The 25,624-nt window shown below is 52.8% G+C and overlaps 1 protein-coding gene across 1 annotated transcript in view; it reads left to right on the top strand.

Annotated features, from left to right (window-relative positions):
• Nucleotides 1-25,624, top strand: part of LOC144248803 (uncharacterized) — a 1,234,558-nt gene that overhangs the window by 765,774 nt on the left and 443,160 nt on the right.

Raw genomic sequence — 25,624 nt, 5'->3', positions numbered from 1 at the left:
TCCCAGGTTACTGGATGTCTCGAAGAATGTGTAACGAATGAGAAATTGTTACCAAAAACAGAGCCCTCTATAAGCACCATACAAGTAAATCCCTGTATAAACACCTGGTACAGTCAATAAAATTGGCTTTGCTCTAAACTCGGATGTCCCCGTCTCTCCATGGTGGATAACCCTGTTATGGGTGATCCCCGTTGGGTGGGGGAAGGCGCTGGAGGGATTTCTTTCCCTTCTCCTGGTGCTGCCGTGGTTTGGTTGGTAATAAATTCCCTCCCTGTGCCCAGGCCGGGTCTGTTGTCCCCGTGCCGGTGCTCGGGGCGGGATCTCTCCCGTTCCTTCTCTGCACTGCCGGGCCTCTCCTCAGCCAATGAGAGAACGCGGTGGAGAAGAGTCAGCCAATCAGCGAGAGCGGGGCTGATGACTCAGCAGTTGCCGGGCAGACCCGCAGCAGGCAGTGTTCCCCACCTGGACCCGCCCTCCCTGCCCAGGGCCGGCCCCGCCGTGGGGTCCCCCCAAGTCCCTCCCCAGTGCCCCCAGGAACTGGGCTGGGTTTAACTGGGAAGCTTTACTGGGAACACTGGGAGCAGGCGGGCAGGGGCAGAGTGACAGCAGGGCTGGGGGACACTCAATCCCCCCAAAATCAGCATCGTGATGGAGCGGGGGGGGTCCTGGCTCGGCCCGAGGCCACGGGGAGGGGCTGCGGCCGCCAGTGGCTCAGGAGCTCTGTGGGCAGAGAAAAGGGGGTGATACCTGACTGGGGGCCCCAGGGGAGCACCCACACACTGGGGGAGGGGGGACACGACTCACGGGACCCGCCAGACATTCTTGCGCAGGTAGAACCCGATCCCCAGTGCCAGGAAGACAGAACCCAACTCGGGAGTCTCCAGTTCCTGTCAGCATCTTGCTGTGGCAGCATCCAGCAACATCTCTGGGTGGTCCACAGGGGTCAGGATCTCCCAAAAAATCTCACAGACACCCAGGCCCCTCCAAGCACCCTCCAGGTCACTCCCAGCCCACTTAGGATCCCCTGAAACCTCCCTCTTGATCCCTTCCTGACCTCCCCAGGACCCACCAAAGCCCCTCCTGTCCCTCTCAGGATCCCACAGCCTCCTTCCAGTCACCCCAACTACCCCAGGACCCCCAAATCCTCTCCCAGTCTCTTCCCAGTGCCCACCAGGACCCTCAGAACCCAATCCCACCCTCCCCAGTATCCTTCAAACCCCTTCTTAGCCCTTCCAAACCTACAACCTCCTCTCCCAGTTTAAACCAGGCTCTCTCCAACTCCCTCCCAGTTGCTCCCAGCACATCCCAGTGGCTCTCCCAGCATCCCCAGTTCCTCCCCCGTACCCCAGTGTCATCTCACAGGGTGCTCCAGGCTGACATGCTCCACCTGGCAGGTGGAGGTGAGCCTGGCCCGGGTTGGGGTTTCCAGCAGCACCAGGAGCTGGTGGGTCCAGTCCCCGTTGGGGACCACGTCGGTGGCCACCACAGAGAGCTCCTGCTGGCCCTGGAACCACCTCAGCTGGATGGGAGCAGGCGGCCGGGGCCGGGCCGGGAGCTCGAGGGCAGCAGAGAGATGGACACGTTGGGGGGCACTGGGAGAGAGTGGGTGTAATAAATAAAAAGGTCGTTGTTCATCAAAATGAGTGTTAAAGTAGATAATTTGAACTGAGTAGGGAATGCAACTAGCATAGAAGGCTGTGTAACTAATTATATACAAGTTAACTTTTAGGCCAAGGACAATCTGCAAGGAAGATGAGGAGTCTTCATTCCTGACCACCAAGGGCAGAAAAAAAGACCCCCAGGAACCAATTGCACCAGCGCAGAGTGCATAGAGAGAAAATGCGTCAACCGGGACATATAAAACCAAAAAGGTCAAGGGGGGAAGGTGCTCCGTGGCAGAGCAGAGGCTCCCTGGCTGCCCAGCGCTGTTCTTTTGCTTAATACCGCTTGCTTAATAAATTCTTGTTAATTGATTTATCGATAATTAGCCTCCCCAATTGAATTTGTCCATAACAAATTTGGTGCCGTGACTCGGATAAGGGCGAACAGGTGGGAATTCCTAATCAGGGAGGCGCCCCGCTGCCTCTGCAGCGGCCCTGGTGCCGGCTTTTCCTTCCCAGGCCCTTACCGACGAACCCAAATTTGGTATTGAGCACAAGGGATACCGGTAACCCCGTAATCTTTGTGCACGAAGCCGGGCGAAGACGCAGGACAGCGTGAGTATAAAAGTGGGGATCCGCTGGGTTGGGCTGGGATCCCAGGACATAACGCGTGAGATGTCCTTGTAGGGCGAGGCACGGGCAGAGCTCTGAGTAGTGCGGTTTGCAGAGCCCGCGAGGGGCTGGGCACCAACAGGGGCTGCGAGTGTGTGTGTGCCTGAAGGTGTCCTGGAAGATGGGACAGAGGAAAAGCAAGCCCTCTGCTTCCATGGGGACGGGGACCCCGGTAACGCTTCCCCAGATCCCCCCTGACAGTCCGTTAGGTCTAATGATAAAATCTTGGGATGAATATCCTTCAAGGAAAGGGAAGGCTAGGGCAAAAATGATATATTATTGTATAAAAGAATGGGGAGGAAAACAAATCTGTAGTGATAATTTATTTTGGCCACTGTTTGGAAACTTCAAGGTCTGGATTTACCAGGCATTAAACATTTATGTAAACTCTAGAGAACCTTTTGATATTGAAGAGAGCAAGTTTGCTGCTCTCTGGATAGTGGGGGAAACAAGAGCAAAACTTTTTGCCTTAAGCACCCAGGGAGGGAAAAAGAAAAATAAAAAGCCTGAGGAAGTTCCAACTGCACCCCTTCTACCATACATACATCCTCCTCCTCCACCCCGACCAGCACCACCCGCAGTCTACCCCGATTTAGATCAAGGGGGAGATTTTGATAACCAAGAGGTAGAAATCCCAGAGCCGATCCCTGAGGAAAATCGCTGAGTTACTCGTAGTCTAACAAGGGGGGAAAGAGAAAGGGAAGGGCAAGCTCTATATCCATGAAGGGAAGTAGCTTTGGGAATGATCCCTAACCCCAGTGCTGGTCAGCAGGGACAACCAACCCAAATTCTGAGAATAGTTATGTGGAGGTACCTCTCAACTCAGGAGATGTGAGGGAGTTCAAGAAAGAAATGGGAGCATATGGGCCAGATCTTAAAGGAATTTTCTGACCCTAAAGCCTGGGACTTCCCAGGTGAACAAATTCAGAATCCAGCTGAGGTGGCAATGTACCTGAAAGAGAAATGCCATGATAAGTCTGAGGAGAAAAATATTGCAGCAAGCTGGGCCCTGGCATGTGCTTATCACACCCTGCTAGATACTGTAGGGCAGCAGACAGAGGAAGGGGGGCAGGGAGATAAATCAGCAGCGATCCCAGTCACTCAGGCTGCAGCCAACAGCCCCGGCTGGAAGCCAGCAGCTAAACCAGACAGGGATCCTAAGCCAGCAGCTAAACCAGACAGGGATCCTAAGCCAGCAGCTAAACCAGACAGTGAGCCTCAACCAGTGGCTGTTGCTATGAGCACAATGGGCCAGTGATGCCTCAGGCCATCAGGGCAGAGATGCCACCTACAAGGAGGCACAAGACCGAGGGGTGGATCTAACCATGGACAGTATTTCTCAGGTGATCCATGACTGTGAGACCTGTGCTGCCATCAAACAGGCCAAGCAGGTGAAGCCCCTGTGGTATGGTGGGCGGTGGTCCAAGTACAAGTATGGGGAGGCCTGGCAGATTGACCACATCACACTGCCCCAGACACGCCAAGGCAAGCGCTACGTGCTCACCATGGTAAAAGCCACCACTGGATGGTTGGAAACCTACCCTGTGTCTCATGCTACAGCCCATAACACCATCCTCGGCCTTGAAAAGCAGGTCCTTTGTAGGCATGGTACCCCTAGGAGGATTGAGTCAGAAAATGGGACTCATTTCAAGAACAGCCTTATCAACACCTGGGCTAGGGAACATGGTATTGAGTGGGTGTACCACATCCCCTACCATGCACCAGCTGCAGGCAGAGTGGAGAGGTACAATGGACTGTTAAAAACCACCTTAAAAGCATTGGGTGGGGGATCTTTCAAAAATTGGGAGCAGCATTTAGCAAAGGTCACCTGGTTAGTTAACAGCTGAGGTTCCACCAATCGAGCAGGTCCTGCCCAGTCTGAGCCCCTGAGTATAGTTCATGAAGTCCCAGTGGCACATGTCAGAGGTTTGTTAGGGAAATCAGTGTGGATCAATTCTGCCTTGAGTACAGACAAACCCATTTGTGGGATTGTCTTTGCTCAGGGACCAGGTTGTACATGGTGGATAATGCAGAGAGATGGAGCAACACGATGTGTACCTCAGGGGGATCTGACTGTGGGGTGAGACTCATGTGCAAATATCACTGTTCGCTGGATGTTGCTGCCAGTGTCTGTGCATGAAAACACACAGACATGAGACAGAAATAAATGTGTAAGTGTCAAAGGTTTGAGCAAGTGAAATAGAAGGAAATGTGTAAGTGTTGAAGGTTTGAGTAATTGAGATGGAAGGAAATGTGTATGAGTAAGTGAAAGATGGAAGTTTTAACTTGATGAAGTTTTTACATGATGTTGAAGATATGGAGATAAGGGGTGGAATGTCCCAGGGTGAGGTTCTGGTGTTTGTATCTCCAATCGTGGGTTCTGTTCATGTTTGATATTCTGTTCTGTGCTTTCAGAACTGACTCTGAAAGTGAAGGTTTGTTTTGCCTTGTTATCAGCCGGCTCACCTCCCCCCATGGTCTGTTGTCCACAAGAGGCCAGTGCTGGCTGGCTTGCTTTGCTTTGATTGCTGGCTTTTGCTTGCTTTGCTTTGCTTGCTTCTGCTTTTGCCTCTGCTTCTGCCTTTGCTTCCTAGTTAATTTAGCTGAGCAGTCCAGTTCTTTCCCTGGACTGTTTCTTTTCCTTTCCTCTTCCTGAATACCATCCAACCTGCTCTGGACTGGGACCTGGGAACCCCGAGGAGCACCGGGAGCCTGCGCTCTGTGATCTGCAGCAGCCATCCCGTGCCCAGAGTAATCCCCAGCGCCCAGACCCGGGCGACCACTCCCAGGAGAGACTTTCTGGATTTGTCATCTCTGCAGAGTGGTGAAAGAGTTTTGTTGTCATCTGTTGTTGTTCATTTTTTTAGTGCTGGGAAGGGTTTTGTTTGTTAAATAAACAGGTTCTTTTCCACTTCTCTCAGAGAAAATTCTTCCCGAATCAGGTGGGTGGGGAGGGGCCATGGGGGTTTCTTTTCTGGGGGCTCCTTCCAGAGGTTTTTCTCCCAGATTTGCTCTGAACTAGGACAAATATTTTGCTTCCCATTTCATGGCTGGAGAGAGGGAAAAAAAAAAAAACAAACTCATTCTAATCATATTTTGCTTCCAATTACTTTGTGTTAGTATGGAGCAGTTACTGGCTTTGTTGTTTGAATTCATAGTGTCTTTTTAGAGTGGAGGCCTGTATGTGTTTCTGGTCCCTAGGGTTTTTTTGAGATCTTAATCCCTCTATGGTCCCTAGGTTTATTTTCTTATCCAGGAATAGCTCCAGTATTGTCCCTAATACGTAGTTTTTGCAGTAGAAGGCCACTGACCAGAATATCCATCAGGTTGGGCTTGGGTGTAATGGCTTTCAGGGGTTTATGAAGGTGCTGAAGTCTGTTCCAGGAATGCATGGCTCATAGTCATGGTTGTGCAGCCAGTTTGTTAGAGGGGAAGCAGGGGATGAGGCTTTTCAGATGTTGCTTTCCTTCTTCTCCTCTGAATCTCTCAGCTCCCTATTAGAGAATGTTCAGTTTCCCCTGACTGTTAAAGAGACCATCTTCCTGGTGTTTAATCTGGTAAGCTTTCTCTCTACAGTCTGCAGTCTCTCTAGAATGAGGGCTGAGATTTCTAGGGGGGCTGAAGAGACCCCTGACCCAGGAGTAGACCCAGGTGTGAGAAATCCTGAGTGGTGTGGGAAATGGGGGGGATGGGAATTGGCACATAGACCGTTGTCATGGTTTGACACTGGCACAATGCCAGTGCCCCCATGAAAATGTGATCCCTCCCTTGAATGCTGTGAAGTGGAATCTAGAATAGAGCAAAGCAGGCCCAAGCTTAATAACAGAAAAAAAACTTTATTAAACTACTACTACAAAAGAAAAGAGAAAACTAAAGAAGGAGAAAAAAACCACACAAAGATCAAATGAAAACCTTGCAAAACATTCCTCCCCCCACCACCCAACTCCAACAAACCACAGTGAGACACAATCTGGACCCCAATCAGGTTTCCACCCTCCAAACAATCGACACTCAGTCCATCAAGGGAACAGAGTCTCTCCTGTGCCACAGACTCCCCAAGAAACACAGCTCCACATCCTGTGTTTCCATGTCACACATGGCACCGCCCGGAGAAAAAGTTTGCCATGGTGACCCTTCTCCTTGCCATGCACAGTGCTCTCACCACCAATGCATGGATGGTCACTGCCTTTAGGATTTTTTCCTTTCAAGGATGCCCTGCCAAGAGGGGAGAAAACAACAGTTCAGTTTTTCATTGTTTGGGACCACAGTCCCCCCCATTTTCCCCTGGGACCGAGGGCTCAAGAACAGAGATCTTCTTCTCTTCTCTTTCCTTTCCAGGGCAAGGGGGCGCCACCACAAACCCCCTAACCTTTTCTCTGTTCACTCCAATTTTGTCTTTTTCCCAGCCGAAGCAGGTCTCTTGACTCACTGGCATCCTCCCAAAACACAGTCCCTCTTGAAGGAGAAGATTGGTTCAGGTTGTGGCTAACACGGAAAAGTCCAGCCAAAAGCCACTCCTTGTCCCCCTCCCCTCTAGAATTCCTCCTTCCAACATCCCAGGGTCCAAGGTGTCCCTCTTCCTCTCTTTCAAACCGAGGAGGGGAAAGGAAAATTCACAAAGCTTTCATTTTCTCAAGAAAGGGTTAAAAGTCCGAACTCCCAGGGATGGCTCGATGCCCGGACATCCAGCAACTCCCACACAACTGGGCACCTTGGAGCTCCCCCCGCTCCTCCTTCCTCGCGGTGGAATTGCTGACAGGACAGGATCGCCGCCGTCTCTTTCTCTCTCCCCCTCGGGAGAGAAACCGGGGGGGGGGCGGGGGGGGGAAATGGAGACATCCCAGATTTCTTCCACCCTTCCATCTGCAGGGGCCAGCCCGGTTCCAGTCCTTCCACCACCCTTGGGGCCTACCTTTCAGGCCATGGGGGCTTCCCCTCCCCCACCCAGCTCGTGGCTGGGCAGGGGAGGTTTGCACTGCACGCTGACCGGAACCAAAGAGAGCGAGTTCCCCTGGGAATTCTGCTTTCAACCCCTCTGTGTTCTCAGAGGTGTGTCTACTTTCAATTGGTCAATATCTAAATTGACCTCTTCCTTCCGGAAAAAAATTCTCTTTCCGTGTCAAACCACGACACTTCCTGATCCACTGCCCCAGACAAGAGAGAAATCAAGGCAGAGCCATGGTTTGTCAGGACTTGTTTGATCCGAATGAGCCCCATGATGCATTTGGAGCTGAGCCCTGGAATCTCACAGCCTGAGAGGAGATTGCACAAACCTTTACAGGAGTAAAAGTCAAGAGGAAACACCCAAGGTGTCTCAAGGCATTAATGGGACCCACTGAGGTCCATCCCCAACACAGAGTCTTCGTGGATTCCTTGGAAAAGAGAACTGGAGACCAGGATGGCACAAAAACCTCTCAGAAACTGAAAATGGCACAAAAACCTCTCCGTTTTGAAAGGACAATCCAAAGTACCCTAAGAACCTTGAGGATCTCAAAGCATTAATGAGCCCCACTGAGTGTCAGTACAAAGCTCTCATGGGACTCCTTAAAGCAGATAATTGGGGCCATGATTGCATAAACCTCTCAGAGACTCCAAGGCAAAAGCCAAACCCAAAGTCCTTTGAAAAGCCTGCAGTCCCTGGGAGCATGAAGGAGCCCCCAGGGCCATTCCTGACCAAGGCTCCCCAGGGACTCCTTCCAGCAGATCCTTGAGGCCACTGGGATGTGGGCATGGGGGGGATGCTGAGGGCAGGACCAGGGACTGACAGTGCCCAGCCTGGCTGGGGCTGTGCCAGGAGGCCCCAGGGCCTCAGGACAAGGTGTCTCCTCACAGCCCTTGGTGGCACAGACCCTGCTGTGCCCCAGGGCACCAAGACTTGGCTTCTCTTTGTCCCCTCCTGTCATCAGTGCCTCCAGTTCTCTGCTCTGCCTGGGGCCTGGGGACACTTTCTCATTCGTGTCTCTCAGTGGGACCCATTAAAAGTCCCAGAAACTTTGGAGCTGGATTGCGACTTGGAGTTCTGCAGAGGTTTCTGCAGCTCCCTCTCAGGGCCTGATGTTCAGGGCTGAGCACAAAGCCCCCAGAGGGTCATTAAAGTCCTTGTGCTGTGTCTGTGCTGCTGAGCTGGGCTGGGCTCCTGGCACAGAGGGTGATCCTGGTAACCAAGCAGAGCTTCAAAAGCACATTTCTCTTGCTGAGCAGCTCTTCTGCCAGCCCAGCAGGGCTGGGGCACTGCCTGCAGCCAGCCCGGGCACAGCACAGAGGCACAGAGAGCTTCAATCAGTCAGGGCTGGGAAGGGGCTGAGAAGTGCCTGGGGCAGAATCACTGCCAGCCCTTGGCACAGGAACCTCTGGCTGCAGGACAATGCAGCTGCAGCTCCTGCAGTGATCTCCTAAAGCTGGAACATCCCAATGCCCACAGAGCCTGTGAGTGCATTCTCTGCTCATCTCCTGTGCAGAGCAGCCAGGGGTGCCCAGGGCTGTCCTGCAGAGCAGGGTCCTGCAGCCCAGGGCGCTGTGCTGGGCCAGGGACTCTGCTGCCTGCCAGGGACAGCTCTCAGCCGGCCCTGGAGCTGCTCCCAGCGCTGGCCAGGAGCTGTGGGGGGAAGGAGCCACCCTGAGCAGGGCAGGTGCTGCTGCTGAGAGGGGCTGGCTGGGGCAGGGCTGCTCCCAGCTCCAGACCAGCCTGGGCACAGCTCCGGAGGGCACTTCCCAAAGAAGGTAAGCCTGGGATTGCTGTAAAGGTCAGGAGATTTACTGAGAGTGTTTTCAATTTTCTGCTTGGAGAAAGATGATGAAGTTGTGATGATGATAAAAATATTTTTGCTTTTTATATATTTTTCATATATTCATAGTTCTGTAAATTACTGTTACGTAGTTTTAAAATTATAATCCTTAACTAACTCTATTAAACTCTTTAATAACTCTTTTTAACTACTATTATATATTTAATGTATTTATGATCCTTAATTAACTCTAGTATGTTTCCTTACCTTCTCTTAGATTTTAGAACTATAACCTGTCTAAATTCATTTTTAAAGTGCTATATAATCTTTTTATCAGAGAAGAACCCACAAGAAGAGTATTTTGCGTTTTGAATGTGAGCAGTGATAAGAAAAACTGGGACAAAGAAGGCCCTGGACTTATTCCAGTGGGTTGAGCCAGGGGTGTGTAACTGGGTACTGAATCTCCCATTGGATGTTCCTGTTAAATATCCTAAATAATCAACATGAACAAATTGTTGAAATCAGGGGCTGGGTGTGCCTCATCCCCACTGGGACACCTGGAAGCTTCCAATAAAGGTCTGGTTTTAACTTCACTGTTCTAACACTGTTGCAAGGGTTCTTTTTTTTCTCTTTTGATTATAGACAACAGGGGGATGAGAGAAGCAGAACAGGAATTGTAATCCCAGAATCACAGAACATTCTGAGTTGAAAGGGACACACAGGATCATCAAAGGAATGTTTGAACATGTCCAGAGACTCCAGAACTGTGACTTTGGGTGGTCAGTGTCTCTGCTGGGAGCCTCCCAAAGGGCCTTCAGCCACTCCTCAGCCCTGGGCAGCAGCAGCATCACCTCTGCAGGGCCCAGCAGGGCTCTCCTGAGCTGCCCTTGCCCAGCTGCACACAGAGCCTGCCCCAGCCAGGGCCCTGCACACAGGCAGGTTTCTGTAGGGCCGGGCCGAGGGCACACAGGGTGGGATGGGCTCTGTGAGCGCTGGCAGGGACAAGGCACCTCTCAGGAGGGGATGTCCAGGCCCAGGGAGATGCTCAGGGAAGCAGAGGGGGCTGAGCAGAGCAGTGCTGGGGGAACAAGCCCATCCAGACCCTCACCTTCCCTCAGCCACGGGGAATCCTTTGCCTCTCACATCTCTCAGTGGCAAACTCTGAGTGCAGCAGGAATGCTGGGGATTTCTGACCTCAGAGAGAAAGGAATGATCTATGGGTAGGATAACAATTCCTTAAACCAACTCCTGACATCTGTTTTGTTTCCCTTAGAAGTATGAGTGCAGATGGTATCAAGCCTCTCTGCAATAGGAATTACTCCCCTAATAAATCCTGAATATCCAGCCTTGCCCCTCTGCTAAATGGCCACAAACCCAGGGCAGCAGGACAAGGATGGCTCCTCGAGAGCCCCCACGCACTGCCCTGACTGCTTCTGGCACATTCAGCCAGCACAACTGGAGCTCAGGCAGGGACATGGGTGAAGGTTTTCCCAGAGCAGGAACAAGGGTGGGTGAGTCCCAGCAGGACAGGCTGCAGGGAAAGGCCCAGGTTTGGCTCCAAGCAGCCTCTCCTGACTTGTCCCTGTCCTTTCTCCATGAACAGGTGCCCATGTGCAGCCACAGCAAATGTCCAACAGCAGCTCCATCAGCCACTTCCTCCTGCTGGCACTGGCAGACACGCGGCAGCTGCAGCTCCTCCACTTCTGCCTCTTCCTGGGCATCTCCCTGGCTGCCCTCCTGGGCAACGGCCTCATCATCAGCGCCGTAGCCTGCGGCCACCACCTGCACACGCCCATGTTCTTCTTCCTGCTCAACCTGGCCCTCAGCGACCTGGGCTCCATCTGCACCACTGTCCCCAAAGCCATGCACAATTCCCTCTGGGACACCAGAAACATCTCCTACACAGGATGTGCTGCTCAGTTTTTTTTTTCCTTTTCTGTGCTGCAACAGAACATTTCCTGCTGACCATCATGTGCTACGACCGCTACGTGTCCATCTGCAAACCCCTGCGCTACGGGACCCTCCTGGGCAGCAGAGCTTGTGCCCACATGGCAGCAGCTGCCTGGGCCAGTGCCTTTCTCAATGCTCTCATGCACACAGCCAATACATTTTCCATGACCCTGTGCCATGGCAATGCCCTGGGCCAGTTCTTCGGTGATATCCCACAGATCCTCAAGCTCTCCTGCTCCAATTCCCACCTCAGGGAACTTGGGCTTCTTGTGGTTACTAGCAGTTTATCATTTTGTTGTTTTGTGTTCATTGTTTTCTCCTATGTACAGATCGTCAGGGCTGTGCTGAGGATCCCCTCTGAGCAGGGACGGCACAAAGCCTTTCCCACCTGCCTCCCTCACCTGGCTGTAGTCTCTCTCTTTGTCAGCACTGCAGAATTTGCTCAACTGAAGCCCGCCTCGATGTCCTCCCCATCCCTGGATCTGGCCCTGTCAGTTCTGCGCGAAGAAATCCTGCTCAGCGTGGGCAACTGAGACCTTGAAGGACTTAGTGTCAGGTCAAGGCTTCCTTTCCCTCCCAAAGCCTTCCCTTGGCAGCCTTGGGCAGGGGATTCATCTTCCCTCCCTCCTCCTTCCCACAGACCTGCTTGGAACCACTCTGTGGGCACTTTCCATTCTCTGTGTCTGTCCTCAAGCGCAGTGCCAACCTGGGTCAGTCCTGGACCTGTCCTGAGCTCCCAGGAGCTCGCAGGCTGAGATGGGAACGCTCAGCCACACCAGGGCCCTGCCCCTGCCAGCAGCACCCCCACAAGCAGCAGCAGCAGCAGCAGCAGCAGCAGCAGCAGCAGCGGCAGAAGCTGCAGCAGCAGCAGCTGCAGTCGCCTCTCAGCTGTTGGTGCCCCTGCACTGCAGCCCCTCCCGCTGGCACCAACCTTCCCTCGTGGCCTTGGAGACATTCCTGAATCCATCCACGGGGTCACAGAGCCATGGAATCCCAGAGTTCCAGGTTCCTGGAATCCTAGAGTCCTTGAATCTTGAGAACCACACACAGAGGAGGAGGAGGAGGAGGAGGAGGAGGAGGAGGAGGAGGAGGAGGAGGAGGAGGAGGATGAGGACGAGGATGAGGAGGATGAGGACGAGGAGGACGAGGAGGACAAGGAGGAGGATGAGGAGGATGAGGAGGAGGAGGAAGAGGAGGAGGAGGAGGACGAGGAGGACGAGGAGGACGAGGAGGAGGAGAAGGAGGAGGACGAGTAGGAGGACGAGGATGAGGACGAGGACGACGACGACTACGGTGAGGAAGAGGATGTGGAAAATGAGGAGGAGGAATAGGAGGAGGAAGAGAGAGAACGAGGACAAGGAGGATGATGAGGAGGAGGAGGAGAACGAGAAGGAAGAGGAGAATGAGGATGAGGAAGAGGAGGAGGAGGAGGACAATGACAAGGAGGATGAGGAGGGGGAGGAGAATGAGGAGGAGCAGGAGGAGGAAGAGGAGGAGGAGGAAGACGACAAGGACTAGGGCAAGCACAAGGAAGATGAGGAGGAGGAGGAGGACAAGGAAGAGGAGGAGGCAGAGAAGCATGAAGAGGAGGAATAGGAGGAGGAAGAGAGAGGACAAGGACAAGGAGGATGATGAGGATGATGAGGATGAGGAGGAGGAGGACAACGAGGAGGAGGAGGAGGAGAAGAAGGATGAGGATGAGGACGAGGAGGAGAAGGATGAGGAACAGAAGGAAGAGGAGGACAAGGAGGAGAATAAAGAGGAGGAGGACAAGGATAAGGAGGACCAGGAGGAGAAGGACAAGGAGGATGGGGATGTGCAGGATGGGGAAGACGAGAAGGAGGAAGAGGAGGAAGATGAGGAGGAGGAGAAATAGGAGAATGAGGATGAGGAGGACAATGAGGAGGATGAGGAGGATAAGGATTCGGAGGATAAGGAGGAGGAGGATGAGGAGGAGGACAAGGAGGACAAGGACGAGGAGGACGAGGAGGACGAGGAGGAGGTGGAGGAGGACGAGGAGGAGGACAAGGAGGACGAGGAGGAGGACGAGGAGGACGACGACAATGACGACGACGAAGAGGAGGTGGAAGATGAAGAGGAGGAATAGGAGGAGGAAGAGAGAGAACAAGGACAAGGAGGATGATGATGAGAAGGAGGAGAACGAGGAGGAAGAGGAGGATGAGGATGATGAGGAGGAGCAGGAGGAAAATGACAAGGAGGATGGAGGAGAGGGAGGAGAAAGAGGAGGAGCAGAAGGAGGAAGAGGAGTATGAGGAGGATGACAAGGAATGGGGCAAGCACAAGGAAGATGAGGAGGAGGAGGAGGACAAGGAAGAGGAGGAGGCAGAGAAGCATGAAGAGGAGGAATAGGAGGAGGAAGAGAGAGGACAAGGACAAGGAGGATGATGAGGATGAGGAGGAGGAGGATAAGGAGGAGGAGGAGGAGGACGAGGAAGAGGAGGAGGACAAGGAGGAGGAGGAGGAGGACGAGGAGGAGGAGGACGAGGATGAGGAGGATGAGGAGGACGAGGAGGAGGAGGAGGAGGATGAGGAGAACGAGTAGGTGGAGGACGAGGAGGAGGAGGATGAGTAGAAGGAGGATGAGGACGAGGAGGACGAAGATGAGGAGGACGAGGAGGATGAGGAAGAGGAGGACGAGGAGGAGGATGAGGAACAGGAGGACGAGGACGACGACAACGACGACGACGAAGAGGAGGTGGAAGATGAGGAGGAGGAATAGGAAGAGTAAGAGAGAGAAAAAGGACAAGGAAATTTATGAGGAGGAGGAGGAGAACGAGGAGGAAGAGGAGAATGAGGATGAGGAAGAGGAGGAGGACAATGACAAGGAGGATGAGGAGGGGGAGGAGAAAGAGGAGGAGCAGGAGGAGGAAGAGGAGGAGGAGGAGGATGAAAAGGACTAGGGCAAGCACAAGGAAGATGAGGAGGAGGAGGAGGACAAGGAAGAGGAGGAAGCAGAGAAGCATGAAGAGGAGGAATAGGAGGAGGAAGAGAGAGGACAAGGACAAGGAGGATGATGAGGATGAGGAGGAGGAGGACAACGAGGAGGAGGAGGTTGAAGATGAGGAAAAGGATGAAGATGCAGAGGACAAGGAGGGCGAGGAGGAGGAGGACGAGGAGGAGAAGGAAGATGAACAGGAGGAGGAGGAGGACAAGGAGGAGAATAAAGAGGAGGAGGACAAGGATGAGGAGGACCCGGAGGAGAAGGACCAGAAGGATGAGGATTAGCAGGATGGGGAGGATGAGGAGGAGGAAGAGGAGGAAGATGAGGAGGAGCAGAATGAGGAGAATGAGGATGAGGAGGACAATGAGGAGGATGAGGAGGATAAGGATGCGGAGGATAAGGAGGAGGAGGATGAGGAGGAGGACAAGGATGAGCAAAAGGACGAGGATAAGGAGGACAAATAGGATGAGGAGGACAAGGAGGACAAGGAGGAGGAGGACGAGGAAGACGAGGAGGAGGAGGAATAGGACAATAAAGAGGATGAGAATGAGGATGTGGAGGAGGACAATGAAGAGGAGAAGGAGGAGGACGAGGACGAGGATGACGAGGAGGAGGACGAGGAGGACGAGGAGAATGAGGAGGAGGACGAGGATGAGAACGACAACGACAACGAAGGCGAGGTGGAAGATGAGGAGGAGGAATAGGAGGAGGAAGAGAGAGGACAAGGACAAGAAGGATGATGAGGATGAGGAGTAGGAGGACAACGAGGAGGAGGAGGAGGAGAAGAAGGATGAGGACGAGGACGAGGAGGAGAAGGATGAGGATGAGGAAAAGGATGAAGATACAGAGGACAAGGAGGACGAAGAGGTCGAGGAGGAGGAGGAGGAGGAGAAGAAGGATGAGGATGAGTAAAAGGATGAAGATGCAGAGGACAAGGAGGACGTCCTCATCCTCATCCTCCTCCTCGTCCTCCTTGTCCTCCTCATCCTCCTCGTCCTCCTCCTTGTCCTCGTCCTCGTCCTCGTCCTCGTCCTCCTCCTCCTCCTTGTCCTCCTCCTCGTCCTCCTCTTCCACTTCCTCGTCCTCCTCGTCCTCGTCCTCCTCCTCCTCTTCCTCCTCCTCCTCCTCTTCCTCCTCCTCCTCTTCCTCCTCCTCCTCGTCCTCCTTGTCCTCCTCATCCTCCTCGTCCTCGTCCTCCTCTTCCTCCTCCTCCTCCTCTTCCTCCTCCTCCTCCTCGTCCTCCTCCTCGTCCTCCTCGTCCTCTTCTTCGTCCTCCTCCTCCTCCTCCTCCTCCTCGTCCTCCTCCTCCTCCTCGTCCTCCTTGTCCTCCTCATCCTCCTCGTCCTCCTCATCTTCCTTGTCCTCGTCCTCCTCCTCGTCCTCCTCCTCGTCCTCGTCCTCGTCCTCGTCCTCCTCCTTGTCCTCCTCCTCGTCCTCCTCTTCCACTTCCTCGTCCTCCTCGTCCTCCTCGTCCTCCTCCTCCTCTTCTCCTCCTCCTCCTCTTCCTCCTCCTCCTCGTCCTCCTTGTCCTCCTCATCCTCCTCGTCCTCGTCCTCCCTCCTCCTCCTCCTCCTCTTCCTCCTCCTCCTCGTCCTCCTACTCGTCATCCTCGTCCTCTTCTTCCTCCTCCTCCTCCTCCTCCTCGTCCTCCTCCTCCTCCTTGTCCTCCTCGTCCTCCTCTTCCTCCTTGTCCTCTTCCTCGTCCTCCTCCTCCTCTTCTTCCTCGTCCTCGTCCTCGTCGTCGTCCTCCTCATCCTCCTCGTCCTCCTCATTATCATCCTCCACATCCTCATTCTCATCCTCTTTATCCTCCTATTCATCCTCCTCCTCCTCGTTTTCCTCGTCCTCCTCCTCCTTGTCGTCCTCGTCCTCCTCGTCCTCCTCCTCCTCGTCTTGCTCCTCCTCCTCCTCATCCTCTTTGTCCTCTGCATCTTCATCCTTTTCCTCATCCTCAACCTTCTTCTCCTCCTCCTCCTCCTCTTCCTTGTCGTCCTCCTTGTCCTCCTCCTCCTCCTCCTCCTCCTCCTCATCCTCCTCGTCCTCCTCGTCCTCCTCGTCCTCGTCCTCCTCCTCGTCCTCCTCCTCCTCCTCCTCCTCTTTCTCCTCTTCCTCGTCCTCTTCCTCCTCCTCCTCCTCCTCCTCCTCCTCGTCCTCCTCCTCCTCGTCCTCGTCCTTGTCATCCTCCTCCTCCTCCCTCTCCTCCTCCTCCTCCTCCTCTGTGTGTGTTTCTCAGGATTCAATGACTCTAGGATTCCAGGAACCTGGAACTCTGGGATTCCATGGCTCTGTGACCCCATGGATGGATTCAGGACTGTCTCCAGGGCCACGAGGGAACGTTGGTTCCAGCGGGAGGGGCTGCAGTGCAGGGGCACCAACAGCTGAGAGGCGACTGAGCTGCTGCTGCTGCTGCTGCTGCTTCTGCTGCTGCTGCTGCTGCTGCTGCTGCTGCTGCAGCTGCTCCTTGTGGGGGTGCTGCTGGCAGGGGCAGGGCCCTGGTGTGGCTGAGCGTTCCCATCTCAGCCTGTGAGCTCCTGGGAGCTCAGGACAGGTCCAGGACTGACCCAGGTTGGCACTGCACTTGAGGACAGACACAGAGAATGGAACATGCCCACAGAGTGGTTCCAAGCAGGTCTGTGGGAAGGAGGAGGGAGGGAGGATGAATCCCCTGCCCAAGGCTGCCAAGGGAAGGCTTTGGGAGGGAAAGCAAGCCTTGACCTGACACTAAGTCCTTCAAGGGCTCAGTTGCCCACGCTGAGCAGGATTTCTTCGCGCAGAACTGACAGGGCCAGATCCAGGGATGGGGAGGACATCGAGGCGGGCTTCAGGTGAGCAAATTCTGCAGTGCTGACAAAGAGAGAGACTACAGCCAGGTGAGGGAGGCAGGTGGAAAAGGCTTTGTGCCATCCCTGCTCAGAGGGGATCCTCAGCACAGCCCTGACGATCTGTACATAGGAGAAAACAATGAACACAAAACAACAAAATGATAAACTGCTAGTAACCACAAGAAGCTCAAGTTCCCTGAGGTGTGAATTGGAGCAGGAGAGCTTGAGGATCTGTGGGATATCACTGAAGAACTGGCCCAGAGCATTGCCATGGCACAGGGGCAGGGAAAATGTATTGGCTGTGTGCATGAGAGCATTGAGAAAGGCACTGGCCCAGGCAGCTGCTGCCATGTGGGCACAAGCTCTGCTGCCCAGGAGGGTCCCGTAGTGCAGGGGTTTGCAGATGGACACGTAGCAGTCGTAGCACATGATGGTCAGCAGGAAATGTTCTGTTGCAGCACAGAAAAGAAAAAAAAAAACTTGTGCAGCACATCCTGTGTAGGAGATGTTCCTGGTGCCCCAGAGGGAATTGTGCATGGCTTTGGGGACAGTGGTGCAGATGGAGCCCAGGTCGCTGAGGGCCAGGTTGAGCAGGAAGAAGAACATGGGCGTGTGCAGGTGGTGGCCGCAGGCTACGGCGCTGATGATGAGGCCGTTGCCCAGGAGGGCAGCCAGGGAGATGCCCAGGAAGAGGCAGAAGTGCAGGAGCTGCAGCTGCCGCGTGTCTGCCAGTGCCAGCAGGAGGAAGTGGCTGATGGAGCTGCTGTTGGACATTTGCTGTGGCTGCACATGGGCACCTGTTCATGGAGAAAGAACAGGGACAAGTCAGGAGAGGCTGCTTGGAGCCAATCCTGGGCCATTCCCTGCAGACTGTCCTGCTGGGACTCAGCCACCCTTGTTCCTGCTCTGGGAAAACCTTCACCCAGGTCCCTGCCTGAGCTCCAGTTGTGCTGGCTGAATGTGCCAGAAGCAGCCAGGGCAGTGTGTGGGGGCTCTCGAGGAGCCATCCTTGTCCTGCTGCCCTGTGTTTGTGGCCATTTAGCAGAGGGGCAAGGCTGGATATTCAGGATTTATTAGGGGAGTAATTCCTATTGCAGAGAGGCTTGATACCATCTGCACTCATACTTCTAAGGGAAACAAAACAGATGTCAGGAGTTGGTTTAAGGAATTGTTTTCCTACCCACACATCATTGCTGGCCTTCTGAGGTCAGAACTCCCCAGCATTCCTGCTGCACTCAGAGTTTGCCACTGAGAGATGTGAGAGGCAAAGGATTCCTTGTGGCTGAGGGAAGGTGAGGGGCTGGATGGGCTTGTTCCCCCAGCACTGCTCTGCTCAGCCCCCTCTCCTTCCCTGAGCATCTCCCTGGGCCTGGACATCCCCTCCTGAGAGGTGCCTTGTCCCTGCCAGCGCTCACAGAGCCCATCCCACCCTGTGTGCCCTTGGCCCGGCCCTACAGAAACCTGCCTGTGTGCAGGGCCCTGGCTGGGGCAGGCTCTGTGTGCAGCTGGGCAAGGGCAGCTCAGGAGAGCCCTGCTGGGCCCTGCAGAGGTGATGCTGCTGCTGCCCAGGGCTGAGGAGTGGCTGAAGGCCCTTTGGGAGGCTCCCAGCAGAGACACTGACCAGCCAAAGTCACCATTCTGGAGTCTCTGTAAATGTTCAAACATGACTTTGATGATCCTGTGTGTCCGTTTCAACTTAGAATATTCTGTGATTCTGGGACTACAATTCCTGTTCTGCTTCTCTCATCCCCCTGTTATCTACAATTAAAAGAGAAAAAAAGCACTTGCAAGAGTGTTACAACATTAAAGAAAAAAACAGACTTTTATTGGAAGGTTCCAGGTGTCCCAGTGGGGATGGGGCACACCCAGCCACTGATTTCAACAATTATTAAGGTTAATCAATTAGGATATTTAACAGGAACATCCAATAGGAGATTCAGTTGCCCAAGTTACACACCCCTGGATCAACCCATTGGAGTAGGTCAAAGGGCTTCTTTGCCCCACTTTTTGTTATGACTGCTCATATTCTGGTCAAAAACCAAATGCTGTTCTTGTAGATCCACTCCCTCCTAATTAGACTATACAGTATTTCAGGAATGTATTTAGACAGTCAGCTTATTGGTGTAAAATCTGAGAGATAGGAAGAAAACATAGTAGACACAGCTAAGGATTCCAATTATATAAGTACATAATAGTAGTTTAGAAGAGCCACTTAACAGTTTAATAGACTTATGTAAGGATTATAATTTTATAACTAAATCATAGTAATTTGCAGAGCTATGAATATATGAAAAATATATAAAAAGAAGAACAGTTTTTGTCATCACCCCAACCTTCCCATCCTTCTCCAACAACGAAATTGAAAACACCATCTGGAAAGCTCCTGATCTTTACAGCAATCCCAGGCTTACCTTCTTTGGGAAGTGCCCTCCGGAGCTGTGCCCAGGCTGGTCTGGAGCTGGGAGCAGCCCTGCCCCAGCCAGCCCCTCTCAGCAGCAGCACCTGCCCTGCTCAGGGTGGCTCCTTCCCCCCACAGCTCCTGGCCAGCGCTGGGAGCAGCTCCAGGGCCGGCTGAGAGCTGTCCCTGGTGGGCAGCAGAGTCCCTGGCCCAGCACAGCGCCCTGGGCTGCAGGACCCTGCTCTGCAGGACAGCCCTGGGCACCCCTGGCTGCTCTGCACAGGAGATGAGCAGAGAATGCACTCACAGGCTCTGTGGGCATTGGGATGTTCCAGCTTTAGGAGATCACTCCAGGAGCTGCAGCTGCATTGTCCTGCAGCCAGAGGTTCCTGTGCCAAGGGCTGGCAGTGATTCTGCCCCAGGCACTTCTCAGCCCCTTCCCAGCCCTGACTGATTGAAGCTCTCTGTGCCTCTGTGCTGTGCCCGGGCTGGCTGCAGGCAGTGCCCCAGCCCTGCTGGGCTGCGAGAAGAGCTGCTCAGCAAGAGAAATGTGCTTTTGAAGCTCTGCTTGGTTACCAGGATCACCCTCTGTGCCAGGAGCCCAGCCCAGCTCAGCAGCACAGACACAGCACAAGGACTTTAATGAACCTCTGGGGCTTTGTGCTCAGGCCCTGAACATCAGGCCCTGAGAGGGAGCTGCAGAAACCTCTGCAGAACTCCAAGTCGCAATCCAGCTCCAAAGTTTCTGGGACTTTTAATGAGTCCCACCGAGAGACACGACTGAGAAAGTGTCCCCAGGCCCCAGGCAGAGCAGAGAACTGGAGGCACTGATGACAGGAGGGGACAAAGAGAAGCCAAGTCTTGGTGCCCTGGGGCACAGCAGGGTCTGTGCCACCAAGGGCTATGAGGAGACACCTTGTCCTGAGACCCTGGGGCCTCCTGGCACAGCCCCAGCCAGGCTGGGCACTGTCAGCCCCTGGTCCTGCCCTCAGCATCCCCCCCTAGCCCACATCCCAGTGGCCTCAAGGATCTGCTGGAAGGAGTCCCTGGGGAGCCTTGGTCAGGAATGGCCCTGGGGGCTCCTTCATGCTCCCAGGGACTGCAGGTTTTGCAAAGGACTTTGGGTTTGGCTTTTGCCTTGGAGTCTCTGAGAGGTTTATGCAATCATGGCCCCAATTATCTGCTTTAAGGAGTCCCATGAGAGCTTTGTACTGACACTCAGTGGGGCTCATTAATGCTTTGAGATCCTCAAGGTTCTTGGGGTACTTTGGATTGTCCTTTCAAAACGGAGAGGTTTTTGTGCCATTTTCAGTTTCTGAGAGGTTTTTGTGCCATCCTGGTCTCCAGTTCTCTTTTCCAAGGAATCCACGAAGACTCTGTGTTGGGGATGGACCTCAGTGGGTCCCATTAATGCCTTGAGACACCTTGGGTGTTTCCTCTTGACTTTTACTCCTGTAAAGGTTTGTGCAATCTCCTCTCAGGCTGTGAGATTCCAGGGCTCAGCTCCAAATGCATCATGGGGCTCATTCGGATCAAACAAGTCCTGACAAACCATGGCTCTGCCTTGATTTCTCTCTTGTCTGGGGCAGTGGATCAGGAAGTGTCGTGGTTTGACACGGAAAGAGAATTTTTTTCCGGAAGGAAGAGGTCAATTTAGATATTGACCAATTGAAAGTAGACACACCTCTGAGAACACAGAGGGGTTGAAAGCAGAATTCCCAGGGGAACTCGCTCTCTTTGGTTCCGGTCAGCGTGCAGTGCAAACCTCCCCTGCCCAGCCACGAGCTGGGTGGGGGAGGGGAAGCCCCCATGGCCTGAAAGGTAGGCCCCAAGGGTGGTGGAAGGACTGGAACCGGGCTGGCCCCTGCAGATGGAAGGGTGGAAGAAATCTGGGATGTCTCCATTTTCCCCCCCCCCACCCCCGGTTTCTCTCCGGAGGGGTAGAGAGAAAGAGACGGCGGCGATCCTGTCCTGTCAGCAATTCCACCGCGAGGAAGGAGGAGCGGGGGGAGCTCCAAGGTGCCCAGTTGTGTGGGAGTTGCTGGATGTCCGGGCATCGAGCCATCCCTGGGAGTTCAGACTTTTAACCCTTTCTTGAGAAAATGAAAGCTTTGTGAATTTTCCTTTCCCCTCCTCGGTTTGAAAGAGAGGAAGAGGGACACCTTGGACCCTGGGATGTTGGAAGGAGGAATTCTAGAGGGGAGGGGGACAAGGAGTGGCTTTTGGCTGGACTTTTCCGTGTTAGCCACAACCTGAACCAATCTTCTCCTTCAAGAGGGACTGTGTTTTGGGAGGATGCCAGTGAGTCAAGAGACCTGCTTCGGCTGGGAAAAAGACAAAATTGGAGTGAACAGAGAAAAGGTTAGGGGGTTTGTGGTGGCGCCCCCTTGCCCTGGAAAGGAAAGAGAAGAGAAGAAGATCTCTGTTCTTGAGCCCTCGGCCCCAGGGGAAAATGGGGGGGACTGTGGTCCCAAACAATGAAAAACTGAACTGTTGTTTTCTCCCCTCTTGGCAGGGCATCCTTGAAAGGAAAAATCCTAAAGGCAGTGACCATCCATGCATTGTGGTGAGAGCACTGTGCATGGCAAGGAGAAGGGTCACCATGGCAAACTTTTTCTCCGGGCGGTGCCATGTGTGACATGGAAACACAGGATGTGGAGCTGTGTTTCTTGGGGAGTCTGTGGCACAGGAGAGACTCTGTTCCCTTGATGGACTGAGTGTCGATTGTTTGGAGGGTGGAAACCTGATTGGGGTCCAGATTGTGTCTCACTGTGGTTTGTTGGAGTTGGGTGGTTGGGGGAGGAATGTTTTGCAAGGTTTTCATTTGATCTTTGTGTGGTTTTTTTCTCCTTCTTTAGTTTTCTCTTTTCTTTTGTAGTAGTAGTTTAATAAAGTTTTTTTTCTGTTATTAAGCTTGGGCCTGCTTTGCTCTATTCTAGATTCCACTTCACAGCATTCAAGGGAGGGATCACATTTTCATGGGGGCACTGGCATTGTGCCAGTGTCAAACCATGACAACGGTCTATGTGCCAATTCCCATCCCCCCCATTTCCCACACCACTCAGGATTTCTCACACCTGGGTCTACTCCTGGGTCAGGGGTCTCTTCAGCCCCCCTAGAAATCTCAGCCCTCATTCTAGAGAGACTGCAGACTGTAGAGAGAAAGCTTACCAGATTAAACACCAGGAAGATGGTCTCTTTAACAGTCAGGGGAAACTGAACATTCTCTAATAGGGAGCTAAGAGATTCAGAGGAGAAGAAGGAAAGCAACATCTGAAAAGCCTCATCCCCTGCTTCCCCTCTAACAAACTGGCTGCACAACCATGACCATGAGCCATGCATTCCTGGAACAGACTTCAGCACCTTCATAAACCCCTGAAAGCCATTACACCCAAGCCCAACCTGATGGATATTCTGGTCAGTGGCCTTCTACTGCAAAAACTACGTATTAGGGACAATACTGGAGCTATTCCTGGATAAGAAAATAAACCTAGGGACCATAGAGGGATTAAGATCTCAAAAAAACCCTAGGGACCAGAAACACATACAGGCCTCCACTCTAAAAAGACACTATGAATTCAAACAACAAAGCCAGTAACTGCTCCATACTAACACAAAGTAATTGGAAGCAAAATATGATTAGAATGAGTTTGTTTTTTTTTTTTTCCCTCTCTCCAGCCATGAAATGGGAAGCAAAATATTTGTCCTAGTTCAGAGCAAATCTGGGAGAAAAACCTCTGGAAGGAGCCCCCAGAAAAGAAACCCCCATGGCCCCTCCCCACCCACCTGATTCGGGAAGAATTTTCTCTGAGAGAAGTGGAAAAGAACCTGTTTATTTAACAAACAAAACTCTTCCCAGCACTAAAAAAATGAACAACAGATGACAACAAAACTCTTTCACCACTCTGCAGAGATGACAAATCCAGAAAGTCTCTCCTGGGAGTGGTCACCCGGGTCTGGGCGCTGGGGATTGCTCTGGGCACTGGGGATGGCTGCTGCAGATCACAGAGCGCAGGCTCCCGGTGCTCCTCAGTGTTTCCCAGATCCCAGTCCGGAGCAGGTTGGATGGTATTCAGGAAGAGGAAAGGAAAAGAAACAGTCCAGGGAAAGAACTGGACTGCTCAGCTAAACTAACTAGGAAGCAAAGGCAAAAGCAGAAGCAAGCCAAGCAAGCCAAGTAAAGCAAAAGCCAGCCAGCACTGGCCTCTTCTAGACAGCAGAGCATGGGGGGAGGTGAGCCGGCTGATAACAAGGCAAAACAAACCTTCACTTTCAGAGTCAGTTCTGAAAGCACAGAACAGAATATCAAACATGAACAGAACCCACGATTGGGGATACAAACACCAGAACCTCACCCTGGGACATTCCACCCCTTATCTCCATATCTTCAACATCATGTAAAAACTTCATCAAGTTAAAACTTCCATCTTTCACTTACTCATACACATTTCCTTCCATCTTTCACTTACTCAAACCTTCAACACTTACACATTTCCTTCTATTTCACTTGCTCAAACCTTTGCCACTTACACATTTCCTTCTGTCTCATGTCTGTGTGTTTTCATGTACAGACACTGGCAGTAACAGCCAGCAAACAGTGATATTTGCACATGAGTCTCACCCCACAATCAGATCCCCCTGAGGTACACATCGTGTTGCTCCATCTCTCTGCATTATCCACCATGTACAACCTGGTCCCTGAGCAAAGACAATCCCACAAATGGGTTTGTCTGTACTCAAGGCAGAATTAATCCACACTGATTTCCCTAACAAACCTCTGACATGTGCCACTGGGACTTCATGAACTATACTCAGGGGCTCAGACTGGGCAGGACCTGCTCGATTGGTGGAACCTCAGCTGTTAACTAACCAGGTGACCTTTGCTAAATGCTGCTCCCAATTTTTGAAAGATCCCCCACCCAATGCTTTTAAGGTGGTTTTTAACAGTCCATTGTACCTCTCCACTCTGCCTGCAGCTGGTGCATGGTAGGGGATGTGGTACACCCACTCAATGCCATGTTCCCTAGCCCAGGTGTTGATAAGGCTGTTCTTGAAATGAGTCCCATGGTCTGACTCAATCCTCTCAGGGGTACCATGCCTCCAAAGGACCTGCTTTTCAAGGCCCAGGATGGTGTTACAGGCTGTAGCATGAGACACAGGGTAGCTTTCCAACCATCCAGTGGTGGCTTTTACCATTGTGAGCACGTAGCGCTTGCCTTGGCGTGTCTGGGGCAGTGTGATGTGGTCAATCTGCCAGGCCTCCCCATACTTGTACTTGGACCCCCGCCCACCATACCACAGGGGCTTCACCTGCTTGGCCTGTTTGATGGCAGCACAGGTCTCACAGTCATGGATCACCTGAGAAATACTGTCCATGGTTAGATCCACCCCTCGGTCTTGTGCCTCCTTGTAGGTGGCATCTCTGCCCTGATGGCCTGAGGCATCACTGGCCCATTGTGCTCATAGCAACAGCCACTGGTTGAGGCTCACAGTCTGGTTTAGCTGCTGGCTTAGGCTCAGTGTCTGGTTTAGCTGCTGGCTTAGGCTCAGTGTCTGGTTTAGCTGCTGGATTAGGCTCCCTGTCTGGTTTAGCTGCTGGCTTAGGCTCCCTGTCTGTTTTAGCTGCTGGCTTCGAGCCGGGGCTGTTGGCTGCAGCCTGAGTGACTGGGATCGCTGCTGATTTATCTCCCTGCCCCCCTTCCTCTGTCTGCTGCCCTACAGTATCTAGCAGGGTGTGATAAGCACATGCCACGGCCCAGCTCCCTGCAATGATCTTTTTCTCCTTAGACTTATCATGGCATTTATCTTTCAGGTATCTTGCCACCTCAGCTGGATTCTGAATTTGTTCACATGGGAAGTCCCAGGCTATAGGGTCAGAAAATTCCTTTAAGGTTTGGTCCATATGCTCCCATTTCTTTCTTGAACTCCCTCACGTCTCCTGAGCTGAGAGGTACCTCCACATAACTATTCCCAGAATTTGGGTTGGTTGTCCCTGCTGACCAGCACTGGGGTTAGGGATCATTCCCAAAGCTACTTCCCTTCATGGATATAGAGCTTGCCCTTCCCTTTCTCTTTCCCCCCTTGTTAGACTGTGAGTAACACAGCGATTTTCCTCAGGGATCGGCTCTGGGATTTCTACCTCTTGGTTATCAAAATCTCCCCCTTGATCTAAATCGGGGTAGACTGCGGGTGGTGCTGGTGGGGGTTGGAGGAGGATGTATGTATGGTAGAAGGGGTGCAGTTGGAACTTCCTCAGGCTTTTTATTTTTCTTTTTCCCTCCCTGGGTGCTTCAGGCAAAGTTTTGCTCTTGTTTCCCCCACTATCCAGACAGCATACTTGCTCTCTCCCATATCAAAAGGTTCTTTGGAGTTTACATAAATGTTTAATGCCTGGAAAATCCAGACCTTGAAGTTTCCAAACACTGGCCAAAACAAATTATCACTACAGATTTGTTTTCCTCCCCATTCTTTTATACAATAATGTATCATTTTTG

The sequence above is a fragment of the Lonchura striata genome, chromosome 36 (genome assembly GCF_050655825.1).
Source record: "Lonchura striata isolate lonStrDom1 chromosome 36, ASM5065582v1, whole genome shotgun sequence".
Taxonomy (NCBI): domain Eukaryota; kingdom Metazoa; phylum Chordata; class Aves; order Passeriformes; family Estrildidae; genus Lonchura; species Lonchura striata.
Note: the sequence above shows the minus strand (reverse complement) of the source record. Positions and strands in the feature narration are given on the sequence as shown.